The 17,367-nt window shown below is 53.0% G+C and overlaps 2 long non-coding RNA genes across 3 annotated transcripts; one reads left to right on the top strand and one right to left on the bottom strand.

Annotated features, from left to right (window-relative positions):
- Positions 1-7,013: 7,013 nt before the first annotated feature.
- Positions 7,014-12,601, bottom strand: LOC135976841 (uncharacterized). Its single transcript, XR_010594131.1, has 3 exons — positions 12,464-12,601; positions 8,270-8,418; positions 7,014-7,774 (listed from the first exon to the last, which is right to left on the bottom strand). It is a non-coding gene; the product is annotated as an uncharacterized LOC135976841 (long non-coding RNA).
- On the top strand, positions 12,513-15,627 carry LOC135976842 (uncharacterized). 2 transcript variants are annotated; one of them, XR_010594133.1, is made up of 2 exons: positions 12,513-12,622; positions 13,125-15,627. It is a non-coding gene; the product is annotated as an uncharacterized LOC135976842 (long non-coding RNA). The 2 variants fall into 2 exon arrangements; XR_010594132.1 differs by having other exon boundaries at positions 12,553-12,658.
- The last annotated feature ends 1,740 nt before the right edge of the window (positions 15,628-17,367 follow it).

Below are 17,367 nucleotides of genomic sequence, written 5' to 3'. Positions count from 1 at the left end.
AGTTCTTGTGTTATGAGGAGGAGTAAATAACACTTCCTGCTTTACTTTCTCCACACCAGTCATGATTTTATAGACCTCTATCATATCCTCCCTCGGTCGTCTTTTTTCCAAGCTGAAAAGTCCCAAGCTTATTAATCTCTCCTCCAAGGAAGCCGTTCCATACCCCTCATCATGTTTGTTGCCCTTTTCTGAACCTTTTCCAATTCCAGGCTGGATTCCAGGATTCGAGGCTGGATGGTAGTTCCTATGCACCTGAAATCTCCATCATGCTGCAGAGCTGAAATGGGCGGCACACGAGTGCATGTGCACGTGTGCACACGTGTGTGCACACAGGAGTGTGCATGTGTGTGTGCACGCCTGTGTCCATCTGTTTGTGCATATGTGTACGCACGTGTGTGCATGTGGGTATGCATAGGAGTATGTACATATGTGTGCATGTGTGTGTGTACACATGTGCATGTTTATGTGGGTGTGGGTGTGGGGGTCTGTGTACATGTTGTTAGGATATAGATATTCAAGCCTGTCTGTAAAGGCCTATTCTTCAAGAATTTAGGTATATGTTTATCATTTAGCTAGTTATAGAGGTATAAAAGAAAGAATGTGTGTAAGGGCCTTCTTTCACTCGATTTAAGCTTGCTGGAAGTTCACCCCAATAAACATTGAATTGTTTGCACCTTCCGACTTCGGGTATTGTTGCTTTCTGTTCATGCGAGAAGGACCAGGGAAGTGGGAGAGTGAAGGAATAAGCTCTCTAACACGTGTGTACATGATTATGTGTGCGTGGGTGGGGCTGTGTGTGTACATGCATGTGTGCTCACAGGAGTGTGTTGGTGCATGTGCACGCCAGTGCATGTGTGTATGTGTGTCCGGGTACATGTGTGTGCATGTTTGTGTGGGTACAGTATGTGCACACGCACGTGTGTGTGTGTGTGTTTGCACGTCCGCAAGCCTCCATGTCATCAGCCTTCCGAGGGCCGAACAGCAAATGTTCCTTGCTGATAAGCACTCTCCCAGCCGTGCTAAGGCGACCTGGTGGCCGCAGTAGGTGGAACCATTCCAGCGTGGCTGCAAATTCTCAAAGCCACCTGCCGGTCCTTTGTGGCGAGGGAGGCGAGGCAGTAATTGCCTGACAGAAATGATCAGGGACAGACACCTGGCTGAGCAGGAAGGCTGGGAAATTGTTCCTCTTCCCAGCGCTGCATGTCCCACTTGTCATCAATCACGCAGGCACTGTAATAACCCGCGGAGAGGGAAGCCTTGATACCCCCAGCCCCCTGGGTGCTAGATTAACCCACAGAGCGCTGGATTCGGCAGCCTCCAGCCTGTTCTGAATCACACGCTGATACCCATGGCTAGGGTGACCAGACAGCAAATGTGAAAAACCGGGACGGGGGTGGGGGGTAATAGGAGCCTATACAAGAAAAAGACCCAAAAATCAGGACTGTCCCTATACAATCGGGACATCTGGTCACCCTACCCATGGCCCCCCGGGAGCAGAGAACTGTTGTGGCACATGTGCTCTGGCCACACCCCAAGCTGCCCCCTATGCTGGGGGTTGGGGGTGCAGGACCCTTATGTAGGGTTACCATATTTCAGCAAGCAAAAAAGAGGACGGGGGGAGCCCCGCCCTAGCCCCGCCCCTGCCCCTCCCACTTCCCGCCCCCCCAGAACCCCCAACCCTCCCCCCGTTCCTTGTCCCCTGACTGCCCCCTCCTGGGACCCCTGCCCCTAACTGTCCCCCCAGGACTCCACCCCCTATCTAAGCCTCCCTGCCTCTTGTCCCCTGACTGCCCCAACCCTTATCCACACCCCCACCCCCAGACAGACCCCTGGGACTCCCACGCCCCATCCAACCACTCCCCACCCCCTGACAGCCCCCCCCCCCCAGAACTCCCAACCCATCTAAACCCCTCTGCTCCCTGTCCCCTGACTGCTCCGATCCCTCTCCCCACTCCTGCCCCCTGACAGCTCCCCCCAGAACTCCCAGCCCCCCACCCCCCCGCTCCTTGTCCCCTGACTGCCCCCTCCTGGGACCCCTGCCCCTAACTGTCCCCCCAGGACTCCACCCCCTATCTAAGCCTCCCTGCCTCTTGTCCCCTGACTGCCCCAACCCTTATCCACACCCCCACCCCCAGACAGACCCCTGGGACTCCCACGCCCCATCCAACCACTCCCCACCCCCTGACAGCCCCCCCCCCCAGAACTCCCAACCCATCTAAACCCCTCTGCTCCCTGTCCCCTGACTGCTCCGATCCCTCTCCCCACTCCTGCCCCCTGACAGCTCCCCCCAGAACTCCCAGCCCCCCACCCCCCCGCTCCTTGTCCCCTGACTGCCCCCTCCTGGGACCCCTGCTCCTAACTGCCCTCCAGAACCCCACCCCCTACCTAAGACTCCCTGTTTATGCTAATGGCTCCACACCGGCTGGGGAGGTGCAGGGGGGATTCTCAGGGGGGGCGTTTTCACCTGCTCTCAGGTGGCCCCTCACGCAGCCTGAGAAGCCAAGAGGGGCCCTGCTGGGTCTGAGAACAGGGCCCAGAACGTAACCAGAGAATCAGGCCCCTTGTGTCTCCAGGGCTGTCCCCGTCACCAGCCTGCGTCTCCCTGCACAAAGACGACGTCCCAGGTAGGCCCCTGGGGTTCCGCTCCCACCCAGGCCCTGCCTGTTTACTCCTGCCAGCTGCCCTCCCTCAAAGCCAGTTACATAACCACAGGGTTATTCCCCGCCCCTGCAAGGGCATGGATTTCGCAACCCATGACTCAGTGCGAAAGGAAAACATTCCCCGGGCTTTCTCCGAAAGACAGACAGGCCGAATCCTGTCCCTTTTTCTCCTGCCCTCTTTGCCCACAACGGGGTTTTATTTTCGTTTCACCTGGGGGCTGGAGCTTGCAAAGCAGATCAGGGTGGATGCAGCCCAGTGTGGCCGGGTACGGGGCCAGGCCGGGTGCCCATGAGGCCGACCCCCTCAGCCTGGCAGGGAGAGCTGGAGGCAGGGATGGTGACGGGGTTGGAATTGGTCAGTCTGTGGCGACTGAAACGTTTTGCGCAACGGCGCCGATTGCCATGAAATTCTGCCGGAAAACGGACAGGTTTCTGATGGAGCCGGTTCCCTGCCTTAGGGTGACCAGCTGTCCCGATTTTATAGGGACAGTCCCGATTTTGGGGTCTTTTTCTTAGATTCTATTATCCCCCACTCCCTGTCCCGATTTTTCACACTTGCTGTCTGGTCACCCGACCGTGCCTGCTCCTCTGGCAGGGAACCTGGACAGTCTGAGAGTACGTCTACACAGGATCAAAAACCCACGGTTCGCCTGCCAGGATGGAGGGTCCCAGAACTCGGGCTCCCAGCCCAAGCCTGAACGTCTACACAGCAATTTTTAGCCCTGGAGCCAGAGACAGCTGACGCAGGCCAAACATGGCTGTGCCACGGGTCTTTTATCCCCGTGTAGACGCACCCTGTGAATCCTGGCTCCCAGCTCCTCAAAGTCCCACACTCTGAGGGCTCCAGTTACCCTGTCTCTGAGGGAACCCGCCATGTGACTGTCCCGGTTCTGTCAGATGGAAGGGCCCACTGCTAGCCGCTTTCCCCTCCGGTCTAACGAGTGCATCTGGGCCCAATTAAACCTCCAGATTGGCCCAACTGCCTGACGCTGAGGGGATCAGCACACCTGCTCTTGAGAGCAGCAGGGTGCTGGCTGTTTAAAATATTTGTATCAGCGTCTGTCTTTGGCCCAGTCTTGTTCCCGCCGTCTCAGATTCCAGGTAACCTGGTTTGGACCCTCTCAGTTCTGATTTCTGGTTCTGGCTTGGCCTTAACCCTTGGTCTTGTTTCCCTGCTCTGACCACTAGGTGAGACCCCCTCCACCACGCAGCCCCTGGCTCCCAGTCGAAATGGGGGGAGAACTTTGAAATGTTTGGGGTTTGTTCCAAATTGGAATGAAACCAAGTTTTGAAATCTCAAAACCTGTCACAAAATGGAGTTGCTGTTTCCTACCCAGCTCTAATTCATGTCAGGGGGGAGTGAGTTCCATAAATTAACCTCAATAATCCTCTGCCGCAGTTAGTTCCACAGGTTAATATCATTAATAGCACGTGGCAAAGAGTTCCATGGGTTGTCTATGCTGTCTCCCCATGTCCAGTTATTGTTACTCCCCCCCGGCTGCTGGCACTGCAGAATCTGTTCCTCTTCCTGTAACACGGGATTACCAAGAAGAGGCCGGCAAACCCGGTTGAACCCTTCACTGGCATATTTTTAAACTGCTACTCAGCAGAAAGTGGCTGCAGTGAGACATGCTGAGCGAAGCGAAGCTGTAGGATCTGTGTTTGCAAGGGCTCCGTAGAGGGCGCTTTAGTCTTGTGGTATGACAGGAACGCCTGGGAGAAGGGAACGTGCTGTTCACAGCCTCACAGGCCAAGGAAGTGGCAAGGCAGGGGTGGCTGATTCTGGGTTATTGACACTGTTTTGGTGATGACCTTTACAGAGATGGGCCTGAGACGGAGAGCAGGGATGTTTAGAGACTAAAATTGCCTTGCTCTTATGTAGCGTCTTCCCTCTGTACATTTCAAAGTGTTTTACAAAGGAGGGCAGTATCCTTATCCCCATTGTGCCCCAAGGGTCGGTCCTGGGGCCGGTTTTGTTCAATATGTTCATTTATGATCTGGAGGATGGCGTGGATTGCACCCTCAGCAAGTTTGCAGATGACACTAAACTGGGAGGAGTGGTAGATACACTAGAGGGTAGGGATAGGATACAGAGGGACCTAGACAAATTAGAGGATTGGGCCAAAAGAAATCTGATGAGGTTCAACAAGGACAAGTGCAGAGTCTTGCACGTAGGACGGAAGACTCCCACGCACTGCTACAGACTAGGGACCGAGTGGCTAGGCAGCAGTTCTGCAGAAAAGGACCCAGGGGTTATAGTGGATGAGAAGCTGGATATGAGTCAACAGTGTGCCCCTGTTGCCAAGAAGGCTAACAGCATTTTGGGCTGTATAAGTAGGGGCATTGCCAGCAGATTGAGGGACGTGATCATTCCCCTCTATTCGACAATGGTGAGGCCTCATCTGGAGTACGTGTCCAGTTTTGGGCCCCACACTACAAGAAGGATGTGGAAAAATTGGAAAGAGTCCAGCGGAGGGCAACAAAAATGATTAGGGGGCTGGAGCACATGACTTATGAGCAGAGGCTGAGGGAACTGGGGTTATTTAGTTTGCAGAAGAGAAGAATGAGGGGGGATTTGATAGCTGCTTTCAACTACCTGAAGGGGGGTTCCAAAGAGGATGGAGCTCGGCTGTTCTCAGTGGTACCAGATGACAGAACAAGGAGCAATGGTCTCAAGTTGCAGTGGGGGAGGTCCAGGTTGGATATTAAGAAAAACTTTTTCACTAGGAGGGTGGTGAAGCACTGGAATGCGTTACCTAGGGAGGTGGTGGAATCTCCTTCCTTAGAGGTTTTTAAGGTCAGGCTTGACAAAGCCCTGGCTGGGATGATTTAGTTGGGAATTGGTCCCGCTTTGAGCAGGGGGTTGGACTAGATGACCTCCTGAGGTCCCTTCCAACCCTGATATTCTATGATTGTACAGATGGAGAAACTGAGGCATGGGGTAGGGACTTGGCCACAGTCACCCAGCAAGTCAGGGGTCTGAACTGCTACCTGGAGCCAAACACCTCTTGGGTGTGTGGAAAGCATTACTGCCTTTGCCTTCCCTGCCCTCAGCCCGTTTGCCGAGATGGCAGCCGCTCTGTGTCCCCGGGGTGGCTGCACCCCGTTACAGAGCAGGCGCCTGCACTGTGCTCTCGCCTAGAGACTTGACGTTCGTTCTTTCTTTTTGTCTTGCACCAGGACAAAAGCCTCTCCCCTCCTCCTGGCCAAAGGCCTTGCTGGCTCCTTGCCTGTGGAAACACCAAGTGCCATCAGCCGCCTATAGACTGAATTAGGAGCAGGTTTTGTGTCGCTATCTGCAGAGCAAGAGTTTCCTGTCCTGTCGGCCTCCCCCTTTCCTCTTCCTTTTCCCAAGGTTTGTTTCAATTCTAGGGAGGGGATTTTCCTCTGCTAGGTGGGGGCTGGGCTGAAATCACATCCTACCCAGCTTCCCCTGCTGGCCTGTTTTCTAAAGGATCATTAACCAGAAAGGAAATGTCTGCTCCTTTCCAAGAGGCCTCAAGGACTATTTGGAAATGGATACATTTTGCGGGGGGAGGAGGGTGCTTTATTGTTAGCGCTTGTGGGAACAATGTTGGCTGGACAGACAAAGCCCACCAAGAGACAGCACGGCCTAGCGGATAGCATGCCGTCCTGGGGCTCTGGTCTTGTGGCTTCTGTCTCTGCTGGTGGGTGACCTTGGGCGAGTCACTTCACTTCCCTGTGCCTCAGTTTCACCATCTGTAAAATGGGACTGATGTCCTGTGTAAAGTGCTCTGAAATCTCCTGATGAGAAGTGCTGTATTATTTATCCATAGGGCAGTGGCAGGATGAGCTCCCTTCTCCCACATTCTCTCCCCCCCCCCGATCCCTGCTCACAGTCCTCACTCCTGCCTTGGAGAGGGAAGTCCAGGCTCCATTCAATCATTGGCCTCCCCGCTGAGGCTGCTGACCTGGGGGCCTGTCACTACCGTGACGGTGTTTGGTTTTTTTCATATGGACCCCGGCCCACTTGGGTCAGCACTTTGGGTGAGCATTGTACTTGTCAGTTGGAAGCTGGGCTGAGACCACCGAACTGACTTGATGGAACAGCCATCAGCCGAGGCTATTTGGAGAGAGGCAGGATTGCCTAGTGATTATAGCGCTCGCCTGAGACTTAGGGAACAGGCGTTTGATTCCCTGCGTGTCAAGTGTTGGCTCTCTGTGCTTCTGTTCCCCCTCTGTAAATGGGGATCATATCCCTGGCCTACCTCGCAGGGGAACAGAGGCTAAATCGGTGAAGATTGTTAGGCGCTCAGATAATCGGTGGTAGCAGCGAAGTACTGTCGATAGAGCTGCCTTTGATTCAGTGACTCAGAGGTGAATGGCTCCAGGGCCTGTTCTTACCAAGTTTAATGGTTTCCAAGAAAGCCATAAACACAAATCCCTAGCAAGAGTGGGTGTGTTTATGAGCAGTCGACTCCCTCCTTCAAGCATCCCATGCTTCTCCCGTGACTGATCTCTGCTCCCCATGGCTTTAAGGGCGTTTCTCTTCCCTAGTGACCCGCTGCCTGCTCTGTGCGACAGAGCCTTACTGGTAAATCCTGCCTTCCCTCTGCACAGCCTTGGATGCACCCACAATTCTCAGGCCTGGGGATGCTGGGATGGCTCTGGCATTGGAGACCTGGGGGGGGGGGGGGGGGGGGGGGGGCTCAGCAGTGTGGTGCATCTTTTGCCAATCGAACCGGTGGTGGCGAGGACACGGTGCACTGGTGACAGCAGCCAGAAATACGCGAGCTCTTGTGAGAGCCATGGCGGACCAGTAAAACTTTCTAGCATAGATGTGACCTCAGCAGACTGTAAGCAGGGGGGGGATTCCTAGGATGGACAGCAGGGTTGTGTGTGCCTCAGGATATCGAGTTCCTGGGACAAGGACTCTGCTTGCTCTGTGTTTTAATTGCAAAGGAATATTCTGTCCCCTCGGTCGGTCGCAGGGACCAGTAGATGGTTCTATGGCCCCTGCTCAGTGTGGCAAGTTCAGAAGGAGGCTCTCTGAAGATTTCCTGCTGCTAGATCCAATCTCGTTGTGAAGAGTTAATTGTTGCGATCAGTGGTTGGAGCTCAGAGCCGCTAGGCCAAGCTTTTGAGAGTTATAGCTGCAAAATTAGAGAGAGAATTCAGGTCCTTCTGTTCCATGAGCACAGATTGCAACTGTTTGAGGAGAGCAAAACAAGTGCGTGCGCGCGCGCACACACACACATATACACACACACACACACACACACACACAGCTTGCTGCCCACAGTGCACACAGGGGGTAAGTGGGTCTCTATCTCCCTTACCCACCTCTGTCTGGAGAGCCGGGCAGAGGTTGGGGGAAGGGATCTGATACTTGCCAGGGCCCCTAATCTCCACAGCGTGGCGGGTGAGCGGGAAAGCCGAATGCTACCTATGAAACCTGTACTGTGCGCCCCAGGAATGGAGCGAGGGCATCGTGATGGACAAGGGCCTGTAAACCAAACCAACACAGGGCAGCAGCCTTATTCCGGGGCTCTACCTGCCTTGCAAGATGCCCTCCAACCTTTTGTATTTCCAGCACCCTAGCAGCTAATTTCAGTCTCCTTCTTGGTTGGCAGTAGCTCCTGACTCACCTGGTCTTTCCCACAGGATACAGCGCCCCACTCCACCTGGTGATCATATCCGACCAAGTGGGTATTCACCCACGAAAGCTCACGCTCCAATACGTCTGTTAGTCTATAAGGTGCCACAGGACTCTTTGCTGCTTTTACCACTCCACCTGCTGGGTTTACAGCGATGGGAGTTAGAAGTCAGGGAGTGAAATAGGAAAACAACTGGTTTTAGTTTTTAAATTCAGAGCTAAATTCAACGACACAAACAGGCGAGAAAGATTCTCCCCCCAGCTGGAGAATTTCACTTCCCCAGAACATCGCCCACCCCAGCAGGGCAGCTGCCTGGGTGATTGACTAGCAAGCGCTCTGAGTCAGTACTGGACCAACGGAGAAGGGGCAGGAACTGCGGTCGGCGAATCAGAAAGGGGGACACTTCCCTCTGGGTTGGGGCTGATGCCAATGCCACACAGCACGCTAAGGGCACTCTCAGGAGGGGGCGCTCTCCCCTCGATAGCAGTGTGGGCTCCAGGGGCACCATGCTGCCAGATGCACTGCTCTTCAGAAGCGCCATGAAATCACAAAGGATGCTGAAGGAGCAGGAAAAGGCAGAGGGGCACATACCACCCCCTTATCAGACTGATGGCTCCGAGGGAAGGCACAGGAGGGAAAGACTCTGGGCCGAGACTCCCTGGACTTTAACCTCTGTGAGTCGACTGCTGGCTACGTTTCCAGGCTGCTCGCAGGCCCCTTTCTCTAATAGGGAAAACCGCAGCGCACCAGAGGTGGACACTTGCCCGGATCAGTGAGAAGATTGTCAACCACCCTGAAAGAACCACGCTGCTCACGTGACGCCCGTCAGCCAATCAGGAATGTGGGAGCCAGCCTTCGCACACCGGATGCCCTCACCTGCATCGTGGGACTGGGAGCTGATGGTGAGGTCCCACCACCACCGACTCCCAAGAAGAAATCACTATTGAAACTGCTCGACGGTTCAATGCCATTAATGACGTTTCTGACCCTGATTTCCGCTAGGGTGACCAGATGTCCCGATTTTATAGGGACAGTCCCAATTTTGGGGGCTTTGTCTTATATAGGTGCCTATTACCTCCCCCAGCCCCTGTCCTGATTTTTCACACTTGCTGTCCGGTCACCCTAACTTCCACCTACCTTCGCCTGCTTTTAAATCTAGCTGCCAATGCCAGGCTAGAGCTGGGAGGGGTTTTTAAGAAGGGCTTATCAGGCTGGTATTGGGGTGAGGGGCTTTCCTTTACGGCTCACTAGAGGAGATGGGACAGGGGTAGGGCTAGGTGGCAAATGTTTGGTTTGTTCCTTCCCCCCCCCCGCCCCCATGGAAAATTCCAATGGAAAGAAATTCACGCTTGTCAATTTTCCCCATCCTGCTATGCTCCTTTTCTCTGGGTTTCGGTTGCCTAATTATCCTTAGGCTATGCCAACGCTCAGTCATAGCTAAACTCCCCTCTACTTTCAGATTCATAATAATACACGGTGATGCATCGCTCTCCAGTAGGTGGCTGATTCATCTGGTATCTATAACATAAATCCTCCTGCTGCATAAGTGACCTCTGATCCTCTATTCCAGGAACAGCCTCTCTCCAGTGGGGAATTCCAGCTGATCTTGTTTGCCAAAGATTTTGAGAGATTTTTTTGTAACATTGGTAGAATGGCTTTTTGACAATTGCTCGCTTCATCGAAAGATCTCCAAAGAGCTTTTCACTAACAACACCCCCCGGGCGGTAATTATCATGATCCTTTGTTTACAGGTCAGGAAACTGAGGCACAGGGCGACTGCATGACTTGCCCCACATCTGTGGCAGAGCAGGGAATAAAACCCAGATCTCTCAGGAACTGCCAGACTGGATCAGACCTCAGATGCCTCTAGCCTAGTGCCCCATCTCTGATACTTCAGAGGAAGGTGCAAGAGCTCTGTGGTGGCGGATGGGGGATAATCTTCCACCCCGCATAGGTCATATCCTGATCTCTAATAGAGATTGGCTTAAGCCCTGAAGCTCAACATTTAATATCCCTGCCAAAAGTTGCTGCCAGGGAGGCAGTGTAGCCTAGCGGATAGAGCACTGCATTGGGCCTGAAGGGGAGCTAGCTTCTCTTCCTATCTCTGCCACTGGCCTGCTGGCAATTTGTGTCCCTGCTCTGTGCCTCAGTTTCCCCATCTGTAAAATGGGATACAATGATACTGACCTCTCTGGTAAAGCACTGTGAGACCTACTGAGGAAAAGTACTAATGTGAGCTAGGAATGGTTATTATTTCAACCCAGACAGCCAGGCCACTCTTGAAGGGAATGTTGTATTGTGGGAATGTAGCTGGTGGACTGATTATATCGGTACAGGTAACATGAGTCCACAGTGCCCCTGGTGCCAATGGAATTCTGCCTGCATGGGGCTGCAGTCACATTGAGACACGCAATTAGATTTTCTTTGCAATCACAGGAATCTCAGCTTTCATTTTAAAAAGAAGGTCTCACATCCAGTGACTCCAGGAGCTGGAGCTTTAACAGAAAACACAAAATAGTACAGTCCTTGACTTGCAATAACATGGCAACAGCTGGTAGCACTGGGCGGGGGGAGAGGGGGAGCGTTTGCCTATGTGTCATTGCGCTCAGGTCATTAATACCTCAGCTGTCAAGGCTTTGGGGCAATTCTGAGGTTTTTATTGTCGCTACGCAGAAGACGTGCCCTTTGCAGAACCTTTATGTCCCTAATAGGCTAGGAGGAGTCAGCGTCATGGAGTTCATTCACCGTGAATCCTGTAGGCACGCTGCAGTCCGTACCTTTGGGTCCTTACAAGTCAGGTGCTATGCGGCTCAGCATTTTCTGCAGGCCCCGAATGAGATCGGAGCCTTGAGCTCTGCGTGAAGAGTGAGAGACCGCCCCTGCTCTGAAGAGTTTGAGCTAAATAGGCAGAGGGTGGGAGGGGAAACTGAGGCACAGAGCAGGGGAGGGACTTGCCCAGGGTCACCCAGCAGGTCAGTAGCGGGTGGATGGAAGCAGACTGAAAAGCAAGCACCAACATTCAGAAGATGGCTTTTGACACGCTGCCCATGCAGCCACCAGTGCATTCCTCTGTTAATTCCTGCACCTTAGTACGAGACACCCGGAGGAGTCCTTAGAGGAGAATGTGCCATCTGATTGTACACCACAGTCCCATGGAGGCAGAGAGGAATTTTCTTCCTGACTCTTCCAAGACAATTCATTAATGCCCTGACACGAGGGGATGAACAGCCATTGTACTAGTTAGCCTATCTCCTGGCACTACAGATGATGCTCATGAATATCAATTTTTTGGTGTGAGCTCACTAAGGAATTCCCCCCCCAACACATCCTGCAGCAGGGAGTTCCAAAAGTTGCTCTCAATTATACCCTACAGTAGCTAGATCATAGGTTAACCTCAGTAATTTGCAGCAGTGTAAGCCACACCCACTCCATGTGGTGCTCTGTCCTTCTCTAGTGGTATCTGGGCCGCACACAAAGCCTGCTGCCACCTTGGGTAACAGAGGTTGCTCTTTTAACTCAGGAAGTAGCGGTTCATGCTTTAAGATCCAGCGGGCCAAGGTTCAATCCCCACAGCCAATAACCCATCCAGGAACAGAGTGTGACAGCAACATATTCCATAGATTACCTTTATTAATAGCAGCAAGTTCTGCAGGAAAACGTCAGGAATATGCTTCATCTAGAATACCCCATGCATATGAATTCCACAGCATGACCTCAGTAATATCCTGCGGCTCTGAGTTCTATGGGTTAACCTTGGTAATACCCAGTAGCGTGGAGTTCCACAGGTTATAGCCTGCAGCTGGGGATTCCCCAGGTTGTTTGTAAGCCTTAAATCCGTCTAATAACCAGGGCCTCTCCTTTCAGCCCCGCCCCCCATTTTTGTAGTATGCAGAAAGAGCAAGTGAGGGATTTTAATCACCCGTGCGCCTCGTGTTTTGCAGGCTGCCTATCTCCGCTGGCACGTGGCCAGAGTTCTGGTTGCTATGTGTCTGTTTCAGCGCTGTGGTATTTTTTCTTCTTGCCCAATAACGCCTAGATCCATACAAGCACAGTTAACAAGCAAATAGGGAGGGGACCTGTCATTGGTGACTTTTTTAAAGTCAACAAGCAGCATGCGGCTGCTGCATGGCTGATCATGTGAACGAAGGACCCCCTCCAATCAGAGAGCGGCTGGGCTGAGCTTACCTCGCATGCACAGATGTTGGAGAAAGATACTGAATTTTCTCTCTGTCCCCAAAATGTTCTGCTTGAGGCGTCCTGCTTTCTAGGGAACAACTCATTCAGTCTCGGGTCGGGAACCTCAGAGGGTGCTATGAGCAGATCTCCACAGCTAAACAGGGACAGGTGTGGTTAGTATACCCGAGTCAGAGAGAAACCAAGGTATTGCAGGAACTGTTGGTGACTCCATATACAATCCCCGGGGTCCGTCCTGAATCATTGCCCAGAAGGGGATGCTGTGCTGCAGACAAGTTTAAAATTTCTATTCAAGTTAATGTTTAAAATTAAATATACACCAGTTAAGAGGTACTGTACATCTGGGGTCAGGCTTGAGTTATGAGGGATTACAGGTATCGGTTGCAAGGATGAAGAGATACATACATATCACATAACCAGCATAGACCCAGATTGGGATGCAAGAGTTTTTAAAGTGTCAGTGGATAAGTGGGCTCAGGTACGCCACCCATGGACTGTATAAGGAGTCCAAGTCAGTATCGGTGTAGTGAATGGGTACATGGGTGGGGTGCGTCCCTTGGTTCGTCAGGGAAGGAAGTGGGCTATTTCCCTGGTCGGCGGTCTCAATTACTCAATGTGGTATTGACGGTGTCCTGTGATGTGTTCTGTATAGATGTCTCTGGACCACCTGATGGTGTCGGACACCACGAGCTGTCTCATGAGCCGGGTGTAGCGTCGACCGACTCCGCACACTCTCGGAACCGGCTCGTTGTGGGGGTCCCACGAGCTCAGGGCTCCCACGATCAGGGCGTGTATCTGGACCTCGTAGCCCTGGGCTCTCAGGGTGTCGGCCAGCGGGGTGTACTTCAACACCTTCCGTGCTCGGGTCTCGTGGAAGGCCGGTGACCTGTTTTCAAATGGCACCGTGACGTCTACCATGAGGACCTTCTTCTTTTCTGCATCGGTCACGACGATGTCGGGGGGCGCTCTTCCAACAGAGCCCATCAAGCTTGACAATCGCTGCTTGACAAGCAGCTTTCTGAGTGTCTTGGTGCTAATGGGCCATCTTTCCGCTGAGTCATAATGCTAAGATCTCAGTCCATTAAAATCCCGTTGCCGCCTTATGCAGCCGTAGCGCCGGCGTCCTGGCCAAATTCCAGTTAGGGTAACAACATTTCTGCCACCTTAAATTTGCTCAGCATTTTCAACTGCATATAATATATTTTGCTTCATGTCCTAGACAATCTTCTATTGTTGCTTTCCCCTGTGTTAAACAGCTGCCATTTCATAGGTAGGTGACATGACCCCTGTATAGTTTGCAAAGGGTTTCAGGATCCTTTGGCACAAAATGTGCTGCAGCGTTGTGGTGATCGCATGTGTCAACAGGTGGCGCCATTGTGCACCTTTCAAATTATTTCGCTTTGTGTGCGAGCAAGTTTTTAGATTGAAAGAAATACTTGTGTTGTCAGGACTTGGTTATAAAAAGTTCTGTATCGATGGCACAGATGGTTCTGCCTTAGGCTCTGATTGGAGCTATTCCTGGAGGCAGGGCTGTTCTCTGGGACCAGGCTTTGGGGTTGGGCTGAGATTCCTGGGGGAATGACTTGCCCTTCATGCTGTTTGACCACCTCTGTCCCAGGACTGGTGGGCGTGTATATTTGCTACCGCTTGGCAAGGCGGCGATGCTGGTGCAAGTATGGGACGTTATTGTTGGGGAAAAGGGGCAATGATAGTAGAACCAAGTCCAGGGCTTGCCAGGGGCTGAGGGCTACTGTCTGACACTCCCTAAATTCTCAGATAAAATGAGATGCAGGTCTTGCCACAAGACGTGAGGCGTGAGTGGGCTGGTTCTGCTCTCATTCTCCTTGTAGGGAGGGGAACTGCTGCAAAGAGCATATCGTGGGGTGTCCCTGCCTCGCACTGAGGCAGGGAATGAGCAGCCAGTGTCCCAGGCCTGGTTGTGTTGCGGCAGTGCTCTCGGTGAGTCCACGGCCTAGCTATGCAGAGCTCCTACCTCCGGCTATGCGCTCAGGGGACAGTGGCTGACACCTGACTGACTCATCCTGGGATCTGCATATGTCTCAGCGTCATGGAATGAACAGAAACAGGTTGTGGAAATACCAGTGCCCACCTGGGATTTCAGCATAGGGAACAATCTCTGTTCCTGCCCTGCCTTTCTTGCATCACTCGGGTTGGTGGCGGTATCCTCATTCTACCCCTGATTGCAAGAGGTGCTGAGCTTCCCTGGCCTTGTGGGGTACTTAGCACCTCTCTGAAAATCCGGTGCTTTCTCTGGCACCCTCCGTGCCAGGGTCTCCAAGTGCTACCTAGACACTGATGATTTACGGGTCCCAATTCTCTCTACAGCCAGTATCTCACTTGCCCAGAAGCAGAACTAGAAATCCAGGGCCCAGATTTTTCCATCCAGTGTCTTAGCCACAAGGACCACATTCTCCTTGTGCCCAGAGCAGCCCTTACACTCAGGACCTAGCAGAGACTGGCCCTGGTTACTGGAGTATCTGAGCACCACATCCTCCCTGCAAAGCCCCCTTGTGAGGTAGGGCAGTGCTATCAATGGGGAACTGAGCCGCACACAGATTAAGGCACAGGGCCTCAAAGGTATTGAGGTGCCGGACTCGCTGAGAAATCAATGGGCATTAGAGTCCCAAATACCTTTAAGGATCTGGGTCTAAGTGATGTGCCTAAGGTCACACAGGGAATCTGTGGCAGAGCAGAAATTGAAGCTGGGTCTCCCCCAATCTGAGGTGAGAGCCCTTCCCCCTAGACCATGCTATGGAGAGCCTGCAAATGGCTCCCCTGTGTGTGCCTCGTCATTAGCTGCCCCACGCTCTGGCCAATGAAATTCCTTTCCGAAAACTTCAGGAAAGTTCCTCTCTGCACGCAAACTTTGCGGCGGTCTCTCGTTCTCAGGCTCTGTGTTTATAACTCAGGGCCCTTTTTGCAATCTCAAAGCCCCTGAGTGGGTAGAAATACACCCCATTTTCCAGAGGGGGGAAACTGAGGCACAGGGAGGCTAAGGTCACCCATTGAGTCAGTGACGTAGCTGGGAAGAGAACCCAGGAGGCTGGTGTGGGGCAGCTCTGAACCCGTTGCACTGTGCCACCAGGGACCGCTTCTGTTGCCGCATCTGGGCCCCTCGCCAAGGCCCGGTTCCTCTCTTGAGTGCGGCTTTCCCAAGGAGTCAGACACACATGCACCCACTCATCCTTTCCCACAGCCAGGCTGGGCTGGGTGTTTTTTTCTCCATTCACCAGGGCATGCAGCGCAAGAGGATGCCGATTGGCCGGTTGGTGGGATCAGGCGCCTGCTGATTGGCCAGGGCCCTCTTTCACATGGGTGCTCACACATCAACTGCGTGCTCTGGGCTGGTTCTTCCACCCACTCCCTCCAGCTTCTGCTCTGGATGCTTCAGTGTGCCTGAATTGCAGGAAACAGGCGCGTTTCTCATCCCTACCATGAGTCACAACCCAGAGGCCGGGGGGGGGATACCTTGGCAATGCAGGCCGCTGGAGGAACTGGTTGAAAGCCATTTTAGCTTTTCCCCCCAAATACACCCTCCAGGGGGACTTTCCTTGAATCGGTAGCTGGATCCCTTCTCTGAAAAGCCCCATCTACGGGCTGATCATAAACAGAGCTGAAACCCTCCCCACAGGCTAGGGCTGCCAGTTTTGGTGGGACGTATTCCTGGCGGTTTCGTCCGGTGACATAATCTTTAATTAAAAATTAATCTTGAATTGCTGGAGCCTCCAGGACAATCCTGGCAGGTTGACGAACGTTTATAGGTGGCTGGCATTCGAATGCAGCGGCAGCAAACACCCATTTCCCCCCCCCCCACCCCGTTGGGAGACCATGTGGGTTAGGAAGCAAATGCTCCCGTTCCTAACTCACAGCTTGGACCCCCTACCCCCAACCAAGCTCTGTGCCTCGGTTTCCTCATCCCTACAACAGGGATGACCACACCGCAAAGCACTTTGGGATCTATCCATTATAAGGGCCACCTCTTCTTAGGGCTTGTTTACCCTTGGAAACGGAGCGGAATAGCTATTCTGACATAAGTGGGTGGCTTGCACTGAAATAACTATTCCAGAAAAGCAATTTTTGGTAAGTTTCCAAGGGTAGACAAGCCCATACCGTTGCGCCCACTCGAACAGCGACAGGGAACTGAACTCCGAAGGAGGTGCAGGAGAGAAAGTGTGTAAAGAAAGAGGAAGGGAATGTTGTCTAGCGGGTAGAGCAGAGGACTCTTGGGTTCTGTTCCCCACTTTGTCCGTGACTGGCTACGTGACCTTGGGCAGATCAAATTGCCGCTCTGTGCCTCAGTTTCCCCCCCTGTAAAAGGGGTGTAATACCACTCAGAAGCTTCATGGGGGGGCAGGTGTAGTTATGAAGCTGCTGATTAAGGTGCTTCGAGGTCCATGCAACAAGCGCCCCGTGTTATAAACGCAGCATTTCACCGAGAGAGAGATGAAAAATTTGACTCCAGATTGGAACTTCCCTGAAGTTTTCAGAAATAAATTTTGTTGGTCAGCGGGAGTGTGTAAGCTCCACCCCCATCTCTCCCAGCACCCACTGCCACACCCTCCCCTGGAGGGGCAAACTCTAGGGGTGAGAGGTCTCCACAGGCCTGTTCAGGCCTCGGACTGTCTGCTGAGAGATGCCAAGGACACATTCCCCGCCGCCCCCCCCAGGCAGGAAAACAGACTGTGCTACCAGAGATTCCCTGCATAGCAGCCTCTGCTGGAGCTGCTCCCTTGGCAGGCACTGCAAAGCTTAGCACAAATCCAGCTCCAGTGGGCATCCCGCTAGGCAGCAGTGAAGGAAGGGAGCCGGGCTGGCTCCGATTCTGTTTGACACAAGCCAGGGCGGTAGGAAGAGAGGAAAATCCAGTTAAACGG

Source organism: Chrysemys picta, chromosome 20, assembly GCF_011386835.1.
Source record: "Chrysemys picta bellii isolate R12L10 chromosome 20, ASM1138683v2, whole genome shotgun sequence".
Taxonomy (NCBI): Eukaryota; Metazoa; Chordata; order Testudines; family Emydidae; genus Chrysemys; species Chrysemys picta.
Note: the sequence above shows the minus strand (reverse complement) of the source record. Positions and strands in the feature narration are given on the sequence as shown.